Source organism: Piliocolobus tephrosceles, chromosome 6, assembly GCF_002776525.5.
Source record: "Piliocolobus tephrosceles isolate RC106 chromosome 6, ASM277652v3, whole genome shotgun sequence".
Taxonomy (NCBI): domain Eukaryota; kingdom Metazoa; phylum Chordata; class Mammalia; order Primates; family Cercopithecidae; genus Piliocolobus; species Piliocolobus tephrosceles.
The window spans coordinates 140,121,996-140,146,266 of record NC_045439.1 but is presented as its reverse complement, the minus strand read 5'-3'; positions in this window follow the sequence as shown (position 1 = coordinate 140,146,266).

The window sequence follows — 24,271 nt, the reverse complement described above, 5'->3', positions numbered from 1 at the left end:
TGCCCTTAATATGGCATGTCTGGTCTCGGGTATGGAGGCAGCTGCTGGGACATTCTCCCATCCTGTCAGTGAGCAGAGCCAGGGAATTCTCTCCCTGCCATTACAGACCCAGCATCCTGGGGACAGCTGGAATAGGGATGGGATCGTGCCAAGGAGGGGCTGTGAACTGAAAGTCACAGAATTAATGTAGCTAAAATCTCCTACTGTCCAGTCAGCCTCCTCCCAGATGCAGGAGAATGCATCCTGCCTGGGATCAGGTATGCAGAGTTCACTTGTTCCCCTCTCTATCTGCCTGAATTTAAAACACTGGTTTGCCTAGACCAGATAAATAACTTCAGTAAAGTTTCAGTGTACAAAATCAATGTACAAAACTCAGTAGTATTTCTATATACCAACAATGTTCAAGCTGAGAGCTGAATCAAGAATTGAATCTCATTTACAATAACCTTACCAAAAAATACCAAGAAATACATTTATTCAAGGAGGTGAAAGATCAATAAAAGGAGAACTGCAAAACACTGCTGAAAGAAATCATAGATGACACAAATACATGGAAAAACATTTTATGCTCATAGATTGGAAGAATCAATATTGTTAAAATGGTCATAATGCCAAAAGCAATGTATAAATTCAATGCCATTATTATCAAACTACCAATGTAATTTTTTGGAGAATTAGAGAAATCTATTATAAAATTCATATGGAACCAAAACAGAGCCTGAATAGCCAAAGCAATACTAAGCAAAAAGAACAAAGCTGGAGAGACATTACCCAACTTCAAACTATCCTACAAGGTTATAGTAATCAAAACAGCATGGTACTGGTACAAAAACAGACATATAGTCCAAGGGAACAGAACAGAGAACCGAGAAATCAAGCTGCACACCTACAGCCATCTAATCTTTGACAAAGTTAACAAACATAAGCAATGGGGAAAGGACTCACTATTCAATAAACAGCACTGGGTTAACTTGTTAACTATATGCAGAATATTGAAGCTGGACCCATACCTATCATCGTATTCAAAAATTAACTCAAGATGGATTAAATATTTTAATGAAAGACCTAAAACTAAAAAATCCTAAATGAGACCTGGGAAATACTCTTCTGACATTGGCCTTGGCAAAGAATTTATGACTACATCCTCAAAAGCAATTGCAACAAAACCAAAAATTGACAAGTAAGAGCTAATTAAACCAAAGAGCTTCTGCTCAGCAAAAGAAACTGTCAACAGAGTAAACAGACAATCTACAGAATGGGAGAAAATATTCACAAACTACGCATCCGACAAAGGTCTAATATATAGAACCTATAAGGAACTTAAATCAACAAGCAAAAAACAATGCCATTAAAAAGTGGGAAAATGATATGAACAGACACTTCATGAAAGGAGACATACAAGCGACCAACAAACATGTGGAAAAATGCTCAACACCGCTAATCATCAGAAAAATGCAAATCAAAACCACAACGAGATACCATCTCACACCAGACAGAATGGCTACTATTAAACAGTCAAAAAATAATAAATGTTGATGAGGCTGTGGAGAAAAGGAAATGCTTATACACTGTTGGTGGGAGTGTAAATTAGTTCAGCCACTGTGGAAAGCAGTTTGGAGATTTCTGAAAGAACTAAAAATAGAACTACTACTTGACCCAGCAATCCCATTACAGGGTATATAGCCAAAGGAAAATAAATTATTCTACCAAAAAGACACATGCACTTCTGTGTTTATCACAGCACTATTCACAATAGCAAAGACATGGAATCAACCTAGGTGTCCATCAACAGTGGATTGGATAAAGAAAATATGGTACATATACACAGTGGAATACTATGCTTGAACCCAGGAGGCGGAGGTTGCAGTGAGCTGAGATCATGCCATTGTACTCCAGCCTGGGTGACAGAGGGAGACTCTGTCTCAAGAAAAAAGAAAAAGAAAGAATGAAAAAAAAAGAATGAATGAAATCACATCTTTTGCAACAACACGGCTGCAGCTGGAGGCCATTATCCTATGGGAATTAATGCAGAAACAGAAAACCCAATACCGCATGTTCTCACTTGTAAGTGGGAGCTAAACATTAGGTACACATGGACATAAACATGGGAGCAATAGGCTGGGCACAGTGGCTCACGTCTGTAATCCCAGCACTCTGGGAGGCCGAGGCGGGTGGATCACGAGGTCAGGAGTTCGAGACCAGCCTGGCCAATATGGTGAAACCCCATCTCTACTAAAAATACAAAAAGTAACTGGACGTGGTGGCACATGCCTGTACTTGGGAGGCTACTTGGGAGGCTGAGGCAGGAGAATCACTCGAACCCAGGAGGCAGAGGTTGCAGTGAGCCGAGATTGTGCCACTGCACTCTAGTCTGAGCAACAGAGTGAGACTTCATCTCAAAAATAAAATAAAATGGGAGCAATAGACACTGGGGGCTATGAGAAAGGGGAGGGAGGAAGGGGAAGGCTGGGTGACGATTTGGTCATAGCCCAAATCTCAGCACCATGCAATATATCCTTGTAACAATCCTGCACATGTACCCACTGAATCTAAAAGTTAAAATCTTAAAAACCACATTGGTGTGAGGGGGGAAGTTTTTTTTTTTTAACATTACAAATGCAATACATAGTTATTTCCAAAATAAATGTGGAGAATATGGAGTAGTCAAAGGAGAAAATGAAAATCACCCAATTTCCTATCTCCCAAGCAGAATAATAACTATGTCCACTATATTTTACATCATGTGAGCATTAGTTTTATGCATGGTATATAACTTTTAAAAAACACTAAAATGACATTATATAGTATATATTTTAAAACTTGCTTTTTCACATAATAGTGTATTGTTAATATCTTTCCATTTCATTAAATACTTCTATAAGCATTTTAAATCAATATATAGTTTTTTGTTTTGTTTTGTTTTTGTTTTTTTTCTTGAGACAGAGTCTCATTCTGTCACCCAGGCTGGAGTACAATGGCATGATCTCAGCTCACTGCAACCTCTGCCTCCTGGGTTCAAGCGATTCTCCTGCCTCAACCTCCCAAGTAACTGGGATTACAGGCGCCTGCCACTACACCTGGCTAATGTTTTGTATTTTTAGTAGAGGTGCAGTTTTGCCGTGTTGGCCAGGCTGGTCTCGAACTCCTGACCTCAGGTGATCCACCTGCCTCGGCCTCCCAAAGTGCTGGGATTACAGGCATGAGTCACTGCACTTGGCTGATATATAGTATTTTATTCAACTGATGAATCGTAATTTTTTAGATGATCCTCAATTAACGAATATTTAGGTGGCTTCTAATTTTTTTTTTTTTTTTTTTTTTTTGAGACAGAGTCTTGCTCTGTCACCCAGGCTAGAAAACAGCAGTGTGATTTCAGCTCACTGCAACCTTCACCTCTTAGGTTCAAGCGATTCTTATGCCTCAGCCTCCTAAGTAGCTGGGAATGCAGGGACTAATTTTTGTAGTAGCCTGGTTAATTTTTGTATTTTTAGTAGAGACAGGGATTCACTATGTTGGCCAGGCTGGTCTCAAACACCTGGCCTCAATTGATCTGCCTGCCTTGGCTTCCCAAAGTGCTGAGATTACAGGTGTGAACCATGGTGCACAACTGGTTTCCAAGTTTTTACTATTAAAAACAATACCATGATGAATATCCATGTGGCTAATTCTTTGGGAACACCGATAACTGTTTGCAAAAGTGATGATAATAGCTACCATATATTTGGTGTGTATTCATTCTACTTTATCTGGAAGACAGCCAGCTTACCCAATGAACACAGCTGTATGTGTCAGAGACAGAACTCATACCCAGGTTGGTCTGGTTCCAAAAACTGGGCTTTAAACCAGACTGGAGCTGCTAAATTCCCAAAGGTAGAATCACTTGATCAAAGAGATGCACATTTTAAGACCTTTGGAATGTATTTTTCTCTAGAAAGAGCATAGGAGAAAATCTGTTTATCTTCACCAATATCAACATTAGATATTATTACCATTTAGCATTACAAATGTAAGAAGTAAAGTGGTATTTATTGTTTTAACTTGCATTTATTTGATTACTTGTGAGTTGATTGTTTTTGCACATGTGTCTTACCTGTTTGTATTTCTCCTTCTGTAAATTTCATGGGAACTAAGACCTCCAAACCAGAGAATCCCAAAGTTGCAGGGGCAGGAAACAAAAATGTGGGTCATTAGGAATAGTAGTGAGAGGAGCCACTGCCATTTCTACCTCTTGAAGTCTGTCTGCACCCTCTGAGTTTTGACCACAGAAGAAACTGCATCATATACTGAGATTCAGTGAACATATTGCATATCAAAAGACATTACCTAAGTCCTGCAAAAAGCTCCCCCCAACTGGCACCATAACTAAGTCTTCAAATGGCCATTTCTCTGTTCTGTTAGGTGGATGCTTAAGGCCAGTGACTTACGTGAGCACAAGCCCGTGGATGTACCTCATTAGCTGTGAAATGAGTTCCCTGGTCAGGAGCAATGCTGTGTGGAATACCATGACATTAGTAAGATATTCTGTCCATGAATGGTGATGAGGGCAGGGGCATTGTAGGCAGGGAAGGCAAACTCATATCCATAAAGCATACCTAGTCCAGTGATAAAAGGGGCTACTGCTTCCAAAATAGAAGTGGTCCAATCTAGTCAACCTGCTACCAGGTGTTGGCTGGTCCCTTTAGGGAGTGCTATGTTGGGGGCTCCATGTTGGTCTCTTCTGTTGGTAGGTAGGTTGGGTATTCAGCAATGATGATAGCCAGATTGCTTTTGATAAATGGAAGTCCATGTTGCTGAGCCCATGGAAAACCTCAATCCATGCTGGATATGAGCTGTAGGCACAATAGCATGAATTCAGGTTTTGAATGTTGTCCGTAAACAACACTCATAACAGAATGCTGGTTTGGAGGTCTTAGTTCCCATGAAATTTACAGAAGGAGAAATACAAATAGGTAAGACACATGTGCAAAAATAATCAACTCACAAGTAATCAAATAAATGCAAGTTAAAACAATAAATACCACTTTACTTCTTACATTTGTAATGCTAAATGGTAATAATATCTAATGTTGATATTGGTGAGGATAAACAGATTTTCTCCTATGCTCTTTCTAGAGAAAAATACATTCCAAAGGTCTTAAAATGTGCATCTCTTTGATCAAGTGATTCTACCTTTGGGAATTTAGTTCAGTGGCTCCAGTCTGGTTTAAACAACATAACAGAATGTTGTTTATGAGTCCGCTGACATATACAGAATGGGTCATCTTGCCCACTTGATTATTAAGATCATGCTCTGCTGAGATTGCTCTTTGCTAAGCATGCACTTGGAACAAAAATATCTTCACCTTTGAGTCCATTTGGAGAGGTCAATCTAAATATCTCCTTTCCAGACCTCCTTGTCATCAAATTTCCAGTTGCATTTCCTCCAAGTCCCTGACCAAGCCATTGGCCTCTATCCATAAATCAACATAGATCTAATCCAATCCTTTAGTCATCTTTTCTTCCAGGCAAGATAAACAGCCAGGTGCCCTGCTCAAAGTTTTGCCCCTGGAAGGGTTTCCCTTCACCCCCTGCCCTTCAGGGGCAACCTGAGTGGAACTACGGTGACAAAGAGCTGCCTCCAGCAATAGTGTTGATATGCCCACCTGTCAGCACAACTCACATCCCTTGTCCACAGGTCTCTCTCCACATGCCCTTATAGTGGGATTCCTAGTGAGCTCCCTAAGAGCAGTGATACTGCTGCAGAACTCTGTTAAAAGAAAATGTCAGGCTACCCTCTTTGGGTCCCCTCCCTTTGTATGGGAGCTCTGTTTTCACTCTATTAAATCTTGCAACTGCACACTCTTCTGGTCCATGTTTGTTATGGCTCGAGCTGAGCTTTTTCTTGCCATCCACTGCTGCTATTAGCCACCATTGCTGACCCACCACTGACTTCCACCCCTCCGGATCTGGCAGGGTGTCCGCTGTGCTCCTGATCCAGCAAGGCGCCCATTGCTGCTCCCGATCGGGCTAAAGGCCTGCTGTTGCTCCTGCATGGCTAAGAGCCTGGGTTCATCCTAATCGAACTGAACACTAGTTGCTGGGTTCCACTGTTCTGTTCCATGACCCACGGCTTCTAATAGAGCTATAACACTCACCGCATGGCCCAAGATTCCATTCCTTAGAATCCATGAGGCCAAGAACCCCAGGTCAGAGAACAAGAGGCCTGCCGCCATCTTGGAAGTGGCCCACCACCATCTTGGGAGCTCTGGGAGCAAGGACACCCACCGTGTAACATTTTGGCAACTACGAAGGGATCTCCAAAGCAGTGAGTAATATTGGACCACTTTCACTTGCTATTCTGTCCTATCCTTCCTTAGAATTGGAGGAAAATGCCGGGCACGTGTCGGCTGGTTAAAAACGATTAGCGCAGCCGCCGGACTTAAGACTCAGGTGTGAGGCTGTCTGGGAAAGGGCTTTCTAACAACCCACAGCCCTTCTGGGTTGGCAGTGTTGGTCTGCCTGGAACCAGCTTCCGCTTTCAATTTTCCTGGAGAAGCAGAGGGCCGACTAGAGGTAAAAAGCTGTCATCCCGAACTCCTGGGGTTAGCCGGTTGAGATCCTGGCGCAACCAGAAGTCTCTACTCAACAGTCGCCCATGCGTGCGCCCCTACCTTTCCTTCTGACCCATACCTCCTGGGTCCAACCACGACTTTCTTGAAAATGTGGCCCCAAAATTCTCCTTACCTCTGAATCTATTTCCTCTGATCCCTGCCTCCTAGGTACTAACAGTTCAGACTTTCATTTCTTCTAGCAAGTTTTCTCTCCAAAGGGATCTAAGGAAGCTCTACTCTGAGTCCTTAGGCCCCTAGGTTATGAACCCAGAGACTCTTGTCTCTGGTGTCCCTCCCAATTTAGGTGTACAGCTCTCGACAGAGGCAGTTATGTGGGACCTGTTCCCCTCCACCCTTGCCAGGGCCCCAAGTTTATAAAGGGGTAGGAGAAAAGAGAAAGAAAGAGAGAGAGATAGGTGAAAGAAAGAGGGATAAAGAGGGAGTCAAAGAGAGAAAGAAAGAGAAAGATAGAAGTAGTAAAGAAAAAACAGTGTGCCCTATTCCTTTAAAAGCCAGGGTAAATTAAAAACCTATAATTGATAACTGAAGGTCTTCTCCGTGACCCTTTAACACTCCAACACTACCTTGTTGTCAGTGTAAACAAGGGCGTAGCCTAAAAACACTGAGACCACTGACAACCTGTAGCCTTCCTAGCAAAAATGCTTAACCCAGTAACCCATGGATGGCCCAAATGCATTCAATCTGTAGCGGCGACTGCTTTGCCAATAGAAGAAAGTAGAAAAATAACCTTTAGAGAAAACCTCGTTGTGAGCACACCTCACCAGTTCAGAATTATCCTAAGTCAAAAAAGCAAAAAGGTAGCTTACTAACTCAAATCTTAAAGTATGGGGTTATTCTGTTAAAAAAAAAAAAAAAAGGTGATTTAACATTAACCACTGAAAATTTCCTTAACCCAGCAAATTTCCTAACAGGGAATTTAAATCTTAATTACCATACAAAGGTCCGACTAGACCTAGGAGGAACTCCCTTCAGGACAGGACGATAGATGGTTCCTCCCAGGTGATTGAGAAAAAAACCACAATGGGTATTCGGTAATTGATAGGGAGACTCTCGTGAAAGCAGAGTTAGGAGAATTGCCTAATAATTGGTCTGCTCAAACGTGGGAGCTGTTTGCACTCAGCCAAGCCTTAAAGTACTTACAGAATCAAAAAACTCTACCTCAATCCTGACTCAAAAGGTTACTTACACCCTCTCTGAAATGAGTTTGCATGACAACTGTTGTTTTACGGGAATGCATCTTGGTGGGGCAGCTGGGTTGTCATGAAATATTCAGGAATCCAGCCCAGCTCTAGAACTCACCTCTGAGTGCAAAGGCAATGTTGGGCACGCTGGTAAAGGACCACTAGAATACAGCAGCCTGGACCCCTTTCCTTGTGGTCAAGAAAGGAGGGAAAACAGGTGCAGGACTGCTACATCGGTGAGCGTAACTAATCCGATAAGCAGAGGTCCACAGGTGGTGACGCACCCTGGAAAGGAATAAGCATTAGGACCATAGAGGACGCTGTATATTCATTAGTTCAGAAATTAATCCTGAACTGATGCTCATCAGAAAACGACTAGGGGTGCTGGCATCCCTATGTTCTTTCTTCAGATAGGAAACATTCCCTCCAAGGCAAAAACGCCCCTAAGATGTATTCTGGAGAATTGGGAACAATTTGACCCTCAGACGCTAAGAAAGAAATGACTTATATTCTTCTGCAGTACCGCCTGGCCAGATAGAAACCTGGCCTCCTGAGGGAAGTATAAATTATAACACCATCTTACAGGTAGACCTCTTTCGTAGAAAATAAGGCAAATGGAGTGAAGTGCATATGTACAAACTTTCTTTTCATTGAGACAACTTGCAATTATGTAAAAAGTGCGATTTATGCCCTACAGGAAGTCCTCAGAGTCTACCTCCCTACCTGGCAGCCCCCAACCCCAACTCCTTCCCCAACTAGTAAGGACCCCCCTTCAACCCAAATGGTCCAAAAGGAGATAGACAAAGGGGTAAACAACGAACCAAAGAGTGCTGATATTCCCCGATTATGCCGCCTGCAAGCGGTGGGAGGAGGAGAATTTGGCCCAGCCAGAGTGCATGTACCTTTTTCCCTCTCAGACTTGAAGCAAATTAAAATAGATCTAGGTAAATTCTCAGATAACCCTGATGGTTATATTGATGTTTTACAAGGGTTAGGACAATCCTTTGATCTGACATGGAGAGATATAATGTTACTGCTAAATCAGACACTAACCCCAAATGAGAGAAGTGCCGCCATAACTGCAGCCCGAGAGTTTGGCGATCTCTGGCATCGCAGTCAGGTCAATGATAGGATGACAACAGAGGAAAGAGAACGATTTCCCGCAGGCCAGCAGGCAGTTCCCAGTATAGATCCTCACTGCGATGCAGAATCAGAACACGGAGATTGGTGCCACAGACATTTGCTAACTTGCATGCTAGGACTAAGGAAAACTCGGAAGAAACCTGTGAATTACTCAGTGATGTCCACCGTAACACAGGGAAAGGAAGAAAATCCTACTACCTTTCTGGAGAAACTAAGGGAGGCACTGAGGAAGCATATCTCTCTGTCACCTGACTCTATTGAAGGCCAACTAATCTTAAAGGATAAGTTTATCACTCAGACGGCTGCAGACATTAGAAAAAAAACCAAGTCCACCTTAGGCCCGGAGCAAAACTTAGAAACCCTATTGAACTTGGCAAACTTGGTTTTTTATAACAGAGACCAGGAGGAGCAGGCGGGACAAACGTGATTAAAAAATGCCACCGCTTCAGTCATGGCCCTCAGGCAAGCAGACTTTGGAGGCTCTGGAAAAGTGAAAAGCTGGGCAAATCAAATGCCTAATAGCGCTTGCTTCCAGTGTGGTCTACAAGGACAGTTTAAAAAATTGTCCGAATAGAAATAATCCACCCCTTCGTCCATGCCCCAATGTCAAGGGAATCACTGGAAGGCCCACTGCCCCAGGGGACGAAGATCCTCTGAGTCAGAAGCCACTAACCAGATGATCCAGCAGCAGGACTGAGGGTGCCCGGGGCAAGAGCCAGCCCATGTCATCACCCTCACAGAGCCCCAGGTATGCTTGACCATTGAGGGCCAGGAGGTTAGTTGTCTCCTGGACACTGGTGAGGCATTCTCAGTCTTACTCTTGTGTCCCAGACAGCTGTCCTCCAGATCTGTCACTATCTGAGGGGTCTTAGGACAGCCAGTCAGTAGATACTTCTCCCAGCCACTAAGTGGTGACTGGAGAACTTTATTCTTTTCACATGCTTTTCTAATTATGCCTGAAAGTCCCAACCCCTTGTTAGGGAAAGACATTCTAGCAAAAGCAGGGGCCATTATACACCTGAACATAGGAGAAGGAACACCCGTTTGTTGTCCCCTGCTTGAGGAAGAAATTAATCCTGAAGTCTGGGCAACAGAAGAACAATATGGATGAGCAAAGAATGTCCATCCTGTTCAAGTTAAAGGATTCTGCCTCCTTTCCCTACCAACAGCAGTACCCCCTTAGACCTGAGGCCTAACAAGGAATCCAAAAGATTGTTAAGGACCTAAAAGCCCAAGGCCTAGTAAAACCAGGCAATAGGCCCTGCAATACTCCAATTTTAGGAGTACAGAAACCCAACAGACAGTAGAGGTTAGTGCAAGATCTCAGGATTATCAATGAGGCCGTTGTCCCTCTCTACCCAGCTGTACCTAACCCTTATACTCTGCTTTCCCAAATGCCAGAGGAAGCAGAGTGGTTTCCAGTCCTGGACCTTAAGGATGCCTTTTTCTGCATCCCTGTACCTCCTGACTCTCAATTTTTGTTTGCCTCTGAAGATCCTTCAAACCCAACATCTCAACTCACCTGGACTGTTTTACCCCAAGGGCTCAGGGATAGCCCCCATCTATTCGGCCAGGCATTAGCCCAAGATTTGAGCCAGTTCTCATACCTGGACGCTCTTGTCCTTCAGTATGAGGATGATTTACTTGTAGCCACTCATTCAAAAACCTTGTGCCATCAATCCACCCAAGCGCTCTTAAATTTCCTCACCACCTGTGGCTACAAGGTTTCCAAACAAAAGGCTCAGCTCTGCTCACAGCCGGTTAAATACTTAGGGCTAAAATTATCCAAAGGCACCAGGGCCCTCAATGAGGAACGTATCCAGCCTGTACTGGCTTATCCTCATTGATTTGTTTTTCTAAGACCACCAGAATGCGTACAAAAGAACCAGCAGGTAGGCAAGTGTAGGAGCAAAACTGCAAGTTTATTTTTGGTCACTTAAGGTGTGGGGGAGAAGTCTGTCAGCCTCCGGCAAAGGAGGCCAACAGAGTCCCCCCGGTGGGGCTCTCGGACGGAGTTCCTGCAGTCCCGACATCCTGAGGGGAGTGAGAGACTCAGGAAGGCCGCGTGGTGTGCTGGCCGAGAGCGGCTTTTCTAGGAGTGGGAGGACAATACGCGGGGCATGGGCGTGTCGGGGGGTGTTCCGCAGGTGCGACCAGGTAAATCTTGGTCTCTTCGGATTGACGTCACCTGGCGCATGCCCGGTTGGTCTGCACCCTCCCTAGGCGCTGGCTGCATTTTTGCGTGCGCGGGAAAAGTTGGTGAAGAAGAATCCGGAAGTGCGCCATCCTGCCTCCGTTCGTCCAAACACTCATATCAAAACCCTAAAACAACTAAGAGTGTTCCTTGGCATAACAGGCTTCTGCTGAATATGGATTCCCAGGCATGGTGAAATAGCCAGGCCATTATATACACTAATTAAGGCAACTCAGAAAGCCAATACCCATTCAGTAAGATGGACACCTGAAGCAGAAGTGGCTTTCCAGTCCCCAACCCAAGCCCCAGTGTTAAGCTTGCCAGTGGGGCAAGACTTTTCTTTGTATGTCACAGAAAAAACAGGAATAGCTCTAGAAGTCCTTAAACAGGTCCGAGGGACCAGCTTGCAACCTGTGGCATACCTGAGTAAGGAAATTGATGTAGTGGCAAGGAGTTGGCCTCATTGTTTATGGGTAGTGTCGGCAGTAGCAGTCTTAGTATCTGAAGCAGTTAGAATAATACAGGGAAGAGATCTTACTGTGTGGACATCTCATGATGTAAACAGCATACTCACTGCTAAAGGAGACTTGTGGCTGTCAGACAACCATTTGCTTAAATATCAGGCTCTATTACTTGAAGGGCCAGTGCTGCAAACCGTACACTTGTGCAACTCTTAACCCAGCCACATTTCTTCCAGACAATGAAGAAAAGATAGAACATAACTGTCAACAGGTGATTGCTCAAACCTATGCCGCTCAAGGGGACCTTTTAGAGTTTCCCTTGACTGATCCCGACCTCAACTTGTATACTGATGGGATTTCCGTTGTAGAAAAAGGACTTCAAAAAGCGGGGTATGCAGTGGTCAGTAATAATGGAATACTTGAAAGTAATCCCCTCACTCCAGGAACTAGTGCTCAGCTGGCAGAACTAATAGACCTCACTTGGGCACTAGAATTAGGAGAAGGAAAAAAGGTAAATATATATATATAGACTCTGAGTATGTTTACCTAGTCCTCCATGCCCACGCAGCAATAAGGAGAGAAAGGGAATTCCTAACTTCTGAGGGAACACCTATCAAACATCAGGAAACCATTAGGAGATTATTATTGGGTGTACAGAAACCTAAAGAGGTGACAGTCTTACACTGCTGTGGTCATCAGAAAGGAAAGGGAAATAGAAGGGAACTGCCAAGTGGATATTGAAGCCAAAAGAGCCACAAAGTGGGACCCTCCATTAGAAATGCTTATAGAAGGACCCCTAGTATGGGGTAATCCCCTCTGGGAAACCAAGTCCCAGTACTCAGCAGAAGAAATAGAATGGGGAACCTCACGAGGACATAGTTCCTCTCCTCAGGATAGCTAGCCACTGAAGAAGGAAAAATACTTTTGCCTGCAGCTAATCAATGGAAATTTAAAAACCCTTCACCAAGGCTTTCACTTAGTCATTGATAGCACCTATCAGATGGCCAAATTATTATTTACGGGACCAGGCCTTTTCAAAATTATCAAGCAGATAGTGAGGGCCTGTGAAGTGTGCCAAAGAAATAATCCCCTGCACTTCAGTCCATACATTTCAATCCCTGTATCTTTAACCTCCTTGTTAAGTTTGTCTGTTCCAGAATCAAAGCTGTAAAACTATAAATGGTTCTTCAATTGGAGCCCCAGATGCAGTCCATGACTAAGATCTACTGCAGACCCCTGGACTGGCCTACTAGCCCATGCTTTGATGTTAATGACAATTGAAGGCACCCCTCCCAAGGAAATCTCAACTTCATGACCCCTACTATGCCCCCAATTCAGCAGGAAGCAGTCAGAGCGGTCATCAGCCAACCTCCCCAACAGCACTTGGGTTTTCCTGTTGAGAGGGGGTACTGAGAGACAGGACTAGTTGGATTTCCTAGGCTAAGAATCCCTAAGCCTAGCTGGGAAGGTGACCACATCCACCTTTAAACATGGGGCTTGCAACTTAGCTCACACCCAACCAATCAGGTAGTAAAGAGAGTTTGCTAAAATGCTAATTAGGCAAAAAGAGGAGGTAAAGAAATAGCCAAACATCTATCACCTGAGAGCACAAGGGGAGGGACAATGGTCCAGATATAAACCCAGGCATTCGAGCCGGCAATGGCCACCCTCTTTTGGTCCCCTCCCTTTGTGTGGGAGCTCTGTTTTCACTCTGTTAAATCTTGTAACTGCAAAAAAAAAAAAAAAAAAGCAAAAAAAGAAAAGAAAATGTCCAGATCCCTTAGCTTTGTGTCTGTGAATAGCCACTCAATAACCCAGACACTGGACCACTTTCTCTGCCTCGTCCTGGCGGGTCCCCATGGCTACTGACCCCCTTTATCTAAGAGTGAGTTCTTCTCCGCCTGCCCGGGGCCACCCCCCAAGTGAAGCAGAGACAAATCTATTTTCTTGTCCTGGTAATGTAGTTTCCACCACCCAGGGTCTTGGGCCAAGGCCAAAGTTTTTCTTCACATGTCCTTCTCCCTAGGGCATGTATGCAAATCAAACCGTATGACTAGGAAAGGCCACAACCAAAAGTCCTCTAGATTGTCCCCACTCCTCATAATAAATTCATTATATTGACGGTGTATGTTTCAGTCAAGTCAGTTCTTGGCATTGAGGTATCAGGGAAGATGATAGTCAATGTCACAGGAATGGGTGGAATTACCCAAGGAGAAGATGTGGAGTCAGAGGAGAACTAGGAAATAAAATAAAATTAAAAATTACTATTGTTGGTTGGGCATGGTGGCTCACACCTTAATCCCAGCACTTTGAGAGGCCAAGGCAGGTGGATCATGAGGTCAGGAGTTTGATACAAGCCTGGCCAACATGGTGAAACCCTGTCTCTGCTGAAAATACAAAAATTAGCTGGGCATGGTGGTGGGTGCCTGTAATCCCAGCTACTTGGGAGGCTGAGGCAGGAGAATCATTTGAACCCTGGGGGTGGAGGTTGCAGTGAGCCAAGATTGTGCCATCCAGCCTGTGTGACAGGGCGTGACTCTGTCTCAAAAAAAAAAAAAAATTATTAGTGTTATTATCCTATCAGTTAACAATTATTGGTGCTTAATTGTGTGCTAGACAGGGCTTTGTGTATATTAAGTACTTTAATTCTGATTATAACCTTATTAGCTAGGCATTGCTATTACCAGCAGCATCTCCATTTTACAGATGAGGAAATGGAGGAAAGCTGTCCAGAGCATACGTTTAATAAGTGGTAGAGGTGGGACCTCAATTCAGGGAGTTCTGGCTCCATTGTCCTCACTCTAAACTTCCATGCTATACCTGTTTCAGGAGCAAGAACTTAGGCAGGCATCTGCCAGGTGGAGTTTGAAAAGCACCAGACTGGGCATCCAGGATTTATCCATCAGATTTTTTGTCACAAGAAATATATCTCTTCTCTTCTCCTCTCCTCTCCTCTTCTCTTCCTTCTTTTGCTTTGGAGTCTCACTCTGTCGCCCAGGCTGGAGTGCAGTGGTGCAATCTAGGCTCACTGCAACCTTCACCTCCCAGGTTCCAGCAATTCTCCTACCTCAGCCTCCTGAGTAGCTGGGATTACAGGCATGTGCCACCATGCCTGGCCAATTTTTGTATTATTAGTAGAGACAAGATTTCACCATATTGGCTGGGCTGGTCTCAAACTCCTGACCTCAAGTGATCCACCCACCTCAGCCTCCCAAAGTGCTGGGATTACAGGCGTGAGCCACCACACCTGGCCAACTTCTTTCTTTAAGAAGAAAAGGAACTTATTAAGAGGCGATGAATCTAGGCATCAATTATCAGCAGCTGCTAAATCCATGAGGAGAAATGTTGACAAGTCTCAACCCCTGATCAATCGTAGCAACACGAAAAGAGGGACATCTCACGTTGAATGCATCACTACAATGGATTCTTACCAAAATAATGAACCTGAATTTGATCATGTCTCTGATATAACTACCAGTTTCCAGGAAATACAGAGGACAGAGAAGATGTTAAATAAAACCATAATACAGCAACCAGCCAAGACCAGAATGTTTGAAGTTCTCTAGGAGAAATGACCCTAATCAAAATGAAAACCCTGACATGAAACAACCAACCATAGAAATACATGTTGGGGACAATTAGGGAAAACTGAACATGGATAGTAAATGATATTACAGAATTATTGCTAATGGTGTTGGGTGAAAATACTAACATAGTTGTGTGCATGGAAGTCTGTATCTGTTATAGATGTATACTGGAGTATTTATGAATGAAATGATGGGTTGTCTGGAAGTTGCTTTAAAATAAATTACTACCGGATTTGGTGGCTCACACCCACAATCCCAGCACTTTGGGAGGCCAAGACGGGCGGATCGTTTGAGCCCAGGAGTTCGAAACCAGCCTGGGAAACATGGTGAAACCCCATCTCTACAAAAAATATAAAAATTAGCTGGGCATGGTGGTGTGTTCCTGTAATCCCAGCTACTTGAGAGGCTGAGGCAGGAGAATTGCTTGAGGTTGCAGTGAGCTGAGATCACGCCACTGCACTCCAGCCTGGGTGACAGAGTGAGAACTTGTCTAAAATAAAATATAAAATAAAATAAAATAAAATAAAATAAAATAAAATAAAATAAAATAAAATAAAATAAATATGTAGATATTCCACTCTTAAAGGAGGGGAGCACAACTCCACACTCTTTAGGTGTGTGCTATGCATAGTGACATCCTTCCAAAGAGTCATATGGAAAGCAGGGAAAAAAGAGTAACTTTACCATGGAGAAAGCTAACAAACACTACTTTATCCAGAGGATCAAGGTCAACATCAACAGCAATTCATCATGATTGATAGTATGTACCTTGAATATGATGTGATGAAAATAGCACTTTACCTCTGTGATCTTCCTTCCAAAAACTCATCACCCCAGTTTAACCTTGAGGAAAAATAAAGTCCAGTAGAGGGCATCCCACAATATATCTGAGCAGTACACCTCAAAACTGTCAAGGTCATTAAAAACAAGGGAAGTCTGTGAAACTGTCACAGTCAAGAGGAGCCTATGGTGACATAGAGACTAAGCGTAATATGGGATCCTGGATGGAATCTTGGAAGAGCAAAGGAGCATTAAATAAAAGCTAAGGAAATCTGAATAGAGCATAGACTTTTGTTGATAATAATTAATAATAATAATAATAATAATAAATGTATTGCTATTGGTTCATTACCTGTAACACATGTACCCTACCAATGCAAGATATTAACGATAGGGGCAATTATGTGCCGGGTGGGAGATATGGTATATGGGAACTTCTCGTTCAGTCTGCTCCATATTTTGTAAAACTGCTCTGGAAAATGAAGTCTATTAATTAAAATTTATTTGAGAAAAAAATGTGTGTAGAGAGGCGTAGAGAGCCATAGAGGGAAGATGAACAATAATGGCGGATGATGATGATTGTTGAAGCTCTGTGGTGGGTAGCCATCTTTGTACTATTCTACTTTGGTGCATGTTTGAAAGTTTCCAGACCGAAAGGTAGAGTTTGTAAAGATATCGAGAGCCTCCTGTGTCCTCTAGTTGGGCTGGGACATCATTATCCTAGAGCTACACAGCAGGAACATCATCCACGTCAAGCTCCACGACGGGTCTCCTCCAGAACAGTGCCGAGCCCAGGACACTGTGGTCTGCACCACCAATGCCATCTGCATTGCCTCCGTCCCTGGGCCCTCGACCCTGCCATAACTGCCCCAGCCCTGCGGCCACAGAGAACACCCTTGCCCTCTCTTTCCTCATGTCATCAGCTCCTGAGTCTAAACTGGGACAGGTACTTCTAGTTGGATGAACCTTGGTCACATACCTCAGGAAGGCTGGGATGGTGAGTTTCTGGCCATATCAACTTCTATAGTGGGAGGTGGGCTTGGCCTTCAACCAGGAGTCATTGTGAGGGGAGTTCCCCAAATGTAGAGGGGAAAAGGTCTGCTTCTGGGACCCACACTCTGTCTTCACAGCCTCAACACCCTGCGCCATCATAGCCCAAGTGCTTATTGACCTCCACCGCGGAGCTGCAGGCTGTGAGGGCAGCCACTGGGCCTGCCATGTCCTCACCATATCCTCCCAGCTTGACACCATGCCTGGCTCCTGGGAGGCCACCAAAAATGAATGAAGGAGAGGATCCAGCCATGGAAATGATCTTGCCTCTTAGGGAGAAAGTGATGAAATCCTGGAGTTCTGGAAGCCAGGGTTCTAGCCCTGACTCTGCCCCTAACTGGCTGTGTGTCTTGAGGCAAGTCACTCTCCCTCTCTAAGCCTCCCTTCCCTCCTCTGCAATGAGGGAGGTGGACAAGTGATCCTTTAGCTTGGCCCTTCCTCCGCCTCAGCAAGATCACTGTCCCATGGAGAGTCTAGTCTAGTGGTTCTGCTTCCTGGAAGGTCAGCTCGTGGCTGGCCTCAACTCCCAGTGCAGACCCTGTCCTCTGCCACGGAGAGAGGAGGCAGGTGCCAGCCACGGACTGGCTCTGTGACCTTCAGAAGGGTCCCGAGGGGCCCGAGGCCTCTCTCCAACCCTCGGTTTCCTCGCCTGTAGACTGGGGTTTGGTTACCCACCTCTGAGGTCGTTCCCTGCTCTGGGATTCTCTTGGTCATTTCTGAGCCACCTGAGGAGGCCTCAGTCACAGATGTCCTGGCTCAAGGACATCACCTGGACAGAAAGCCTGGGAGGGAGGTCATGGTGCTGTTTGCTCAGGACCTGGAGTCTGTCTGCTCTGTTGGAGCACAGGGGAACTAGGATGGGTGACACACGCTGTCTCTCCAGAGGGAGGGAACCTCTGAGAGAGGAAGGAATCCCAGAACATAAATCAAATGAGGTGTAAAATTGTTCTGAGCCACGCTTCGTAAAACTGCCGCAACATGTCGTTAATGGCGGCCCAGAGCTGGAGACACGCGGGCAGGCACCTGGCAGGCGAGCAGGTGGCAATTAGCTCAGGAGTGATGGTGGGAAGGCCCACAGCTCACTGAGGGGTGCTGTTGACCCATCCTGGCCCTCATGACCCCTTCCAGGTGTGGAGGACCTATGAAGAGGGCGGAGGGGGAGGTACCTAAGTGCTGCTTACTGTCACAGCCCACCACACACAGAGCCCTGAGTCTCACTGCAGACATCTTGGAGTTGGAAGGGCACTGAGGTCACCCTGCCTACAGTCCAAGCTATGAACAGGGTGAGACCCCAATAAGAGCAGTTGCAAGCCATTGGCTGCCCCAGAAATTTCCATGGCTAAAGAGCCCTGCTCTCCACCTCAGCTCGGTGAGGAGCCTCGTCCAGGTGACTCGGAACTCTTCGGTACATCCCAGACCTGGATTTCTAAGATGCAGAGCTCCTTTTCTTCGTTCTTTTGCCAAGTGAGGACCTTAAAAACAAAACAAAACAAACCCCCTACAATCTATAATCAGCATTATGCAGTTCTCTCAACAGCAAAACATTATGAGCATAATTAATTCCCTAAAATTCATGATATCCCAACTTCCCTCATTTCATGGTGCATTAGCAAACTCTATTTCCACCCACAGATGGCAGTGCTTTGACCAGTGGCCTTGGTAGACCAATGACCAATGTTTTTGTCATTGCTGTGCAAAAAACACTCACTGCTGAGGGTCCCTCTGTACGGGCTTCTAGAAAGAGGGGTGCGTTAGGACTGCAGCTGTCCTCACCTTCCACTCTGCCTTTCAGCTTTCCCTGCCACTCTAACAAAACTCACTTGGAGAGCCTCCATCTAAACTGACTAACCGCTGGCAAACTGTATTTCCAGATTTGTAGGATTCTGAGCCAGGTGTTCAAGAGCCCATTTTAGAGGAGGGGTGTTCAGGCCCTGAGGCTGCCTTCTCTGTGTGGCAAGCATAGCTGTGTCAGCAAGAGGCAGCCTTTTTATTATATAGCTTTTGCAGATTGGGTTCCCCCAGACACTGAGGTGACGTTTGGGGCGCAAGATGTATATGAGGGATGAACACACACGAATTCATGAGGAAGAGGGGGGAAGAAGGATGGGCAGAGGGACAAGCGGAACCTCAAGGCAGGCCTGGCAAAGCCTGACTGGGCACCCATCAGAATGTCCCACAGTGGACCCAAATGGCTGAATCTTTATCCCCGGCCTCGCTCAGTCCCCAGCTGTGGGCTGCCCCAGGGAAGGCATGGCCTCAGGCAAGGTGGGTCTCTGCAACTCAGGCAGACCCTGAAAGAGCTGACAGCTGGGGCCATCTGTGCCCACTGACTGCACTGCCGGCAGCATCCTGGACGGGGATGGGTGGTCATTCTGTGTCCAGCAGAACAGACTGTGTGTTTGACACTCTTCAGCTTTCAAGGCCCATTCACATCTCTGGATTCTCAGAAGTACTTTGGCAGTCAGAGCAGAAGGACTTACCCCCACTTTAAAGATGGGGAAACTGAGGCCACATAGCGAGCGAGACAGTGCCTGACGAGGGACTCTAACACAAGTCCTCAGAGTCCTCATCTAGTGCCTCCACGACCAAGGACAAAGGCTCAATGATAGTTATAATTATTATCATAAATGCTAACAATACATATTATTGATTCCACCATTAGGTGAACATGCAATATCATCAACTGTGCATATGACGTTTAAACTTCCCAACCATGCCATGAGCTGACTTCTAGTATTATCCCATTTTGTGGCCGAGTAAGCTAAGGCTCAGAGAGGCAAAGACTCTCCAGCTAGTAAAGCAGGGTCATAGACTCAGGTCTGTCTGGCTCCAGAGCCCGTAGGGCCCGTGTGCTTCAATGTCATGGTGATCTGAGCTCACAAGGTCCCCAACGGGCTTTGAGAAGTGTCAGGCTAGTGCTACAGGTGCAGGCAGGGTGGATGGAAGAGCCCAAAAGACAGACATCATCTCCTTAGGGAGGCCGCCCTCCGGACTGGGGGTTGGAGCAGCTTCTCATCTGGGTCGTGTAGCCTGGCAAGTCCCTCCCACTCAGGAATTCTGGCAAAAATGAGGGTCTGAACTATGTGCATTTCAAAGGATCTTCTCTAGAGTTTCTAACTGTTTGGATTTCTAACTGGACTCACATCTGGAGCCACCATGGCGTTGTAGAGCAGCTAATGCAGGAAGCCCCTTGGGCGGCCTGGCCCCCCTCCACTCCTCGGTTCCCTGCCCCCAGTAGGTTGGCCTGGACTATCTGGATTATATCTGGTCCAGGAGAGTAACAAGTTGGTCTCTGCCCAGTGCCATTCCTCCCTCCTTCCTCACACCTGTTGTCTACAAAGTCCTTGCTCTCCTAAGCGGAAGGTGGCAGTGAACTCCGCCTCCCTCAGCCCTTCCTCCGAGCCCTGGTGAGCCCTTTGGCCTGGGGAGGTGCGGCAGAGGCTCCCGGAGAGACAAAGCTGGGCAGGAGGAGGAGTGAGCAAGGAGGAAGTGGGGAGTGGAATCTGTGAGCGGGAAGGGGACAGGGAACGGGACTGTTGGGGCTCCACTTTCCTCAGGGAACCTCCTCCAAGAAATTTCATGCTCTAGCAAGAACTTATAAAATCAAAGATGTGTTTCCACATGCAATAACTTACCCAGAACAAGTGATGAAAGCTTCCCTCCCATTAATCACTGGGTGAGAGGCGAATTGATTTACAGCAAGCGGCCTGTGTAGCAAACCCATGGGGTTATGTATGGCTTGAAAATGGACGTGACATCACATGCACTTCAGCTCGGCGTTCAAGGCCCTCCCCAGGCAGAGCCAAGCTTGGCTGTAACTCCCTGACCTTCCAAAGCCACTTCCCTCTTCCTACTCACATCTCGTACCACTGCAACCCAGCTTTGAATAAACACGTTACTGAAGCGTGCTGGTGTAAAACCAGAGCCAGTGGCTGCTTCCAGCCAGTCACAGAAGCAGTTCAATCTGCTTCTAACCAGTCCAAGCCAGTTCCAACGTCGATCATCTCAGGATGTAAACTGGTTCTAACATGATATGACTGGATCGTACCAATTTGGACCTTTTAAAACAAATTCTGACTGGTTCTAAGGGGTTCTGGATAAATCTAACCGGATCAAACCAGTTCTGTTCAGATCAAAGCAATGCTGACTGGTTTTAATGAGTCCAGCCCAGTTCCCACTCAGCCTACTCCTTTCTTGGCCTCCTCTGAGAAGGTTTAACCTTGCTGACTGTTCATGAAGAAAAAGGTGGATTATGTGTTTGGTTTGGGGGAACCCTCTAGAGAGGGATTCCATTTTTTAAAAATTTTTATTTATTTATTTTTGAGACAGAGTCTTGCTCTGTCACCCAGGCTAGAGTATAGTGGCATGATCTTGGCTCACTGCAACCTCCGCATACCAGGTTCAAGTGATTCTCCTTCTTCAGCCTCCCGAGTAGCTGGGATTACAGGTGTGTACCACCATGCCTGGCTAATTTTTGTAATATTAATAGAGATGGAGTTTCACCATATTGGTCAGGCTGGTCTCGAACTCCTGACCTCGTGATCCGCCCGCCTTGGCCTCCCAAAGTGCTGGGATTACAGGCGTGAGCCACCGCGCCCATCCAGGAACCTGTTATTTTATTCCTAACTCACACTCACAGTTTACTAAGTACCATTGTACACACTGGTTCATTTGACCCCCACAGGTGTCTGAGGCAAGGGGTTTGTCTCCTTTATCCATTGCACTTGGGGGGCTGTGAGGTGGGCTCTGGAATCTCACTCTCCACATGCCAGCTATGTGGTTTGGATTTCCCTCCCCTGAGCCTCAGTTTCCTCCTCTGTAAAATGGGAGTAATAATAGTGTCAATTGCATTGGTCATGGTAAAGATTGAGGGAACTAACTGAAGACAAAGCACTAAGAACACTGTTGCAACCCACAAAAGTACACAATATGTGTTAGGCTTTGTTTGTTTGTTTGTTTTTTGGTGAAACATATGCCCAGGAAAGTACTTACATTCAGAATTTACAATGAACTCTTACAACTCAGTAACAAGAAGACAAATCATCTCATCAAAAAGTGGGTGAAAGATATAAACTTTCTTATTGTCGGTGTTACTGTACAATCGTTGTGATGATTATTGTCACCATGCCAGTGGGAAACTGTAGGGGCTGGTCCTGGCTTTCAGTCTCGTTTGAACCGTAACCTCGCCTAAACCATACCCTCCTGGCTTCTGACTGGGAACTGGGGGGTGCTCATAGAAAGTTAAACAGAGAATTGATTACCACTGTACTCTCCACTGTTACCTTCCAGGGGCTGTCCCGGTGTGGGTTTCCAATACTCCTCCTGGGAATTTGTCACTTCTGAATTGCTTTCTGACAACCAGCAGAGATTTCCTCTTGACTGAGAGTTTTCTATGCGTCAGTAAATTCCCCTGGGACAAAGAAAATGGAGCGTGCTTTCCATTTACATCTGGCAGGTCAGCGGAGCCAAAGACCTTCTATGGTGAGTGGGCAGGGAGGGGGCTCTTCTTGGGCTGAGAAGAGGGAAGGAGGACTGTACAGGGAAGGAGGACTATTGAAATGGGGACTTCTTTAGGGGCTCGCAGAAGTTCTGAGGATCTGGGTCTCTGGGCTTCTTATCCTGCTCTGAAGAAGGGAGGGGACAGTGGTGGTGGCTGAGCAGTGGGGAGGGCAATTTGGAAGACATCTTGCCCCAGAAGGGATGCCAGCTTCCTGAGGTGAGGACTGGGCTCTTCTCTCTGACTCTCTCTGTCAAAAACAAATCACACACACACACACACACACACACACACATATCACTCAACACTCAAAAACTAACAACCGACATCCATCACCATTTGTTGAGGGTCCGCTGTGCTCCAAGCGCTTTCTGCATAGTGTCATCTATTGTCACAGCCCTATGGAAGAGGCGCTATGCTCAAGCCCCTTTCCAGAGGATGAGACCAGTTCAGAGACAGGAGGGCTAGATGGGGCCTATGCCTGCCTGCCCTGCAGTTTTTACCATTCTTTTCACCTTACTCCTCCTGTCCCCTGCACTGTCCCCAATGCAGGACCCAGGAGGTGCCACCTGTCTTACTGCTCTGCCATTGTTTCCTCCCTCGCTCTCCTCCATCTGACCATAGGCTCCTGGAGGCTGGTCGTAGTCCCTATAGCCTGCCTGGCCCAGGGAGGTGTGTGGCGGGTGCTCCCAGACGTGGTCTGGTTGGCAGAGGACAGAATGACCAGGACACCCTAGTGCAGCCACTGAAGATGGTGGCAGGGTAGGGCAAGACAGGTCGAGCTGAGAAACTGTCTGAATCCTCAGGTGAGAAGGGAGTTCAGGGCCCACATCCACCGCCACGTGTAGTTGCCTGGCCTGGCCTCTGCCACTCACACACTGCCTCTGTCAGGGAGCTCACTGCCTCCACCGCGGGCAGCGGGGCCACCGCCTCCTGACACACGCTGCAGCCTCAGCCACAGGGACCCTGGCCTCCCCTCCCGGAGAGAGACCAGGAAGCAGGGGACAGGGGACAGGACTTATTAAGTGTCCTTTCCATTCCAGACACCGGACCCAGTGATGGTGGGATCTGCTCATTGATTCCCACCACAACCCCCTAAGGTAAAGATAAGTGCTCTCACTGGCTCCACTTTTTAAAAGATTTTTGAAAATGTTTAATTGGGATAAAATACATGTAACCGAAAATTTATCTTCATAACCATTTCTTTTTCTTTTTTTCTTTTCTTTTCTTTTCTTTCTTTTTTTTTTTTTTTTTTTTGGAGACAAAGTCTCACTCTTTAGCCCAGCCTGGAGTGCAATGGCGTGATTTCAGCTCACTGTAACCTCCGCCTCTCCGGCTCAAGCGATTCTCCTGCCTCAGCCTCCCGAGTAGCTGGGATTATAGATGCCCGCCACCACACCCAGCTAATTTTTTTGTATTTTTAGTAGAGATGGGGTTTCACTATGTTGGCCAGGATGGTCTCGATCTCCTGACCTCGTGATCCACCCGCCTCGGCCTCCCAAAGTGCTGGGATTACAGGCATGAGCCACCGCGCCCAGCCCTTCATAACCATTTCTAAGTGTACAGTTCAGTAGAAAGAACATTCGCATTGCTATGCAACCATCACCACCCTCCATCTGCAGAACTTTCCATCAGCGCAAACTGAAACTGAGGGTCCACTAAACACCAACTCCCCATCCTCTCCTCCGCCAGCACCTAGTAACTATTCCACTTTCTGTCTCTATGAATTTACTACTCTGGGAACCTCACATGGTTCCCACATGGGTG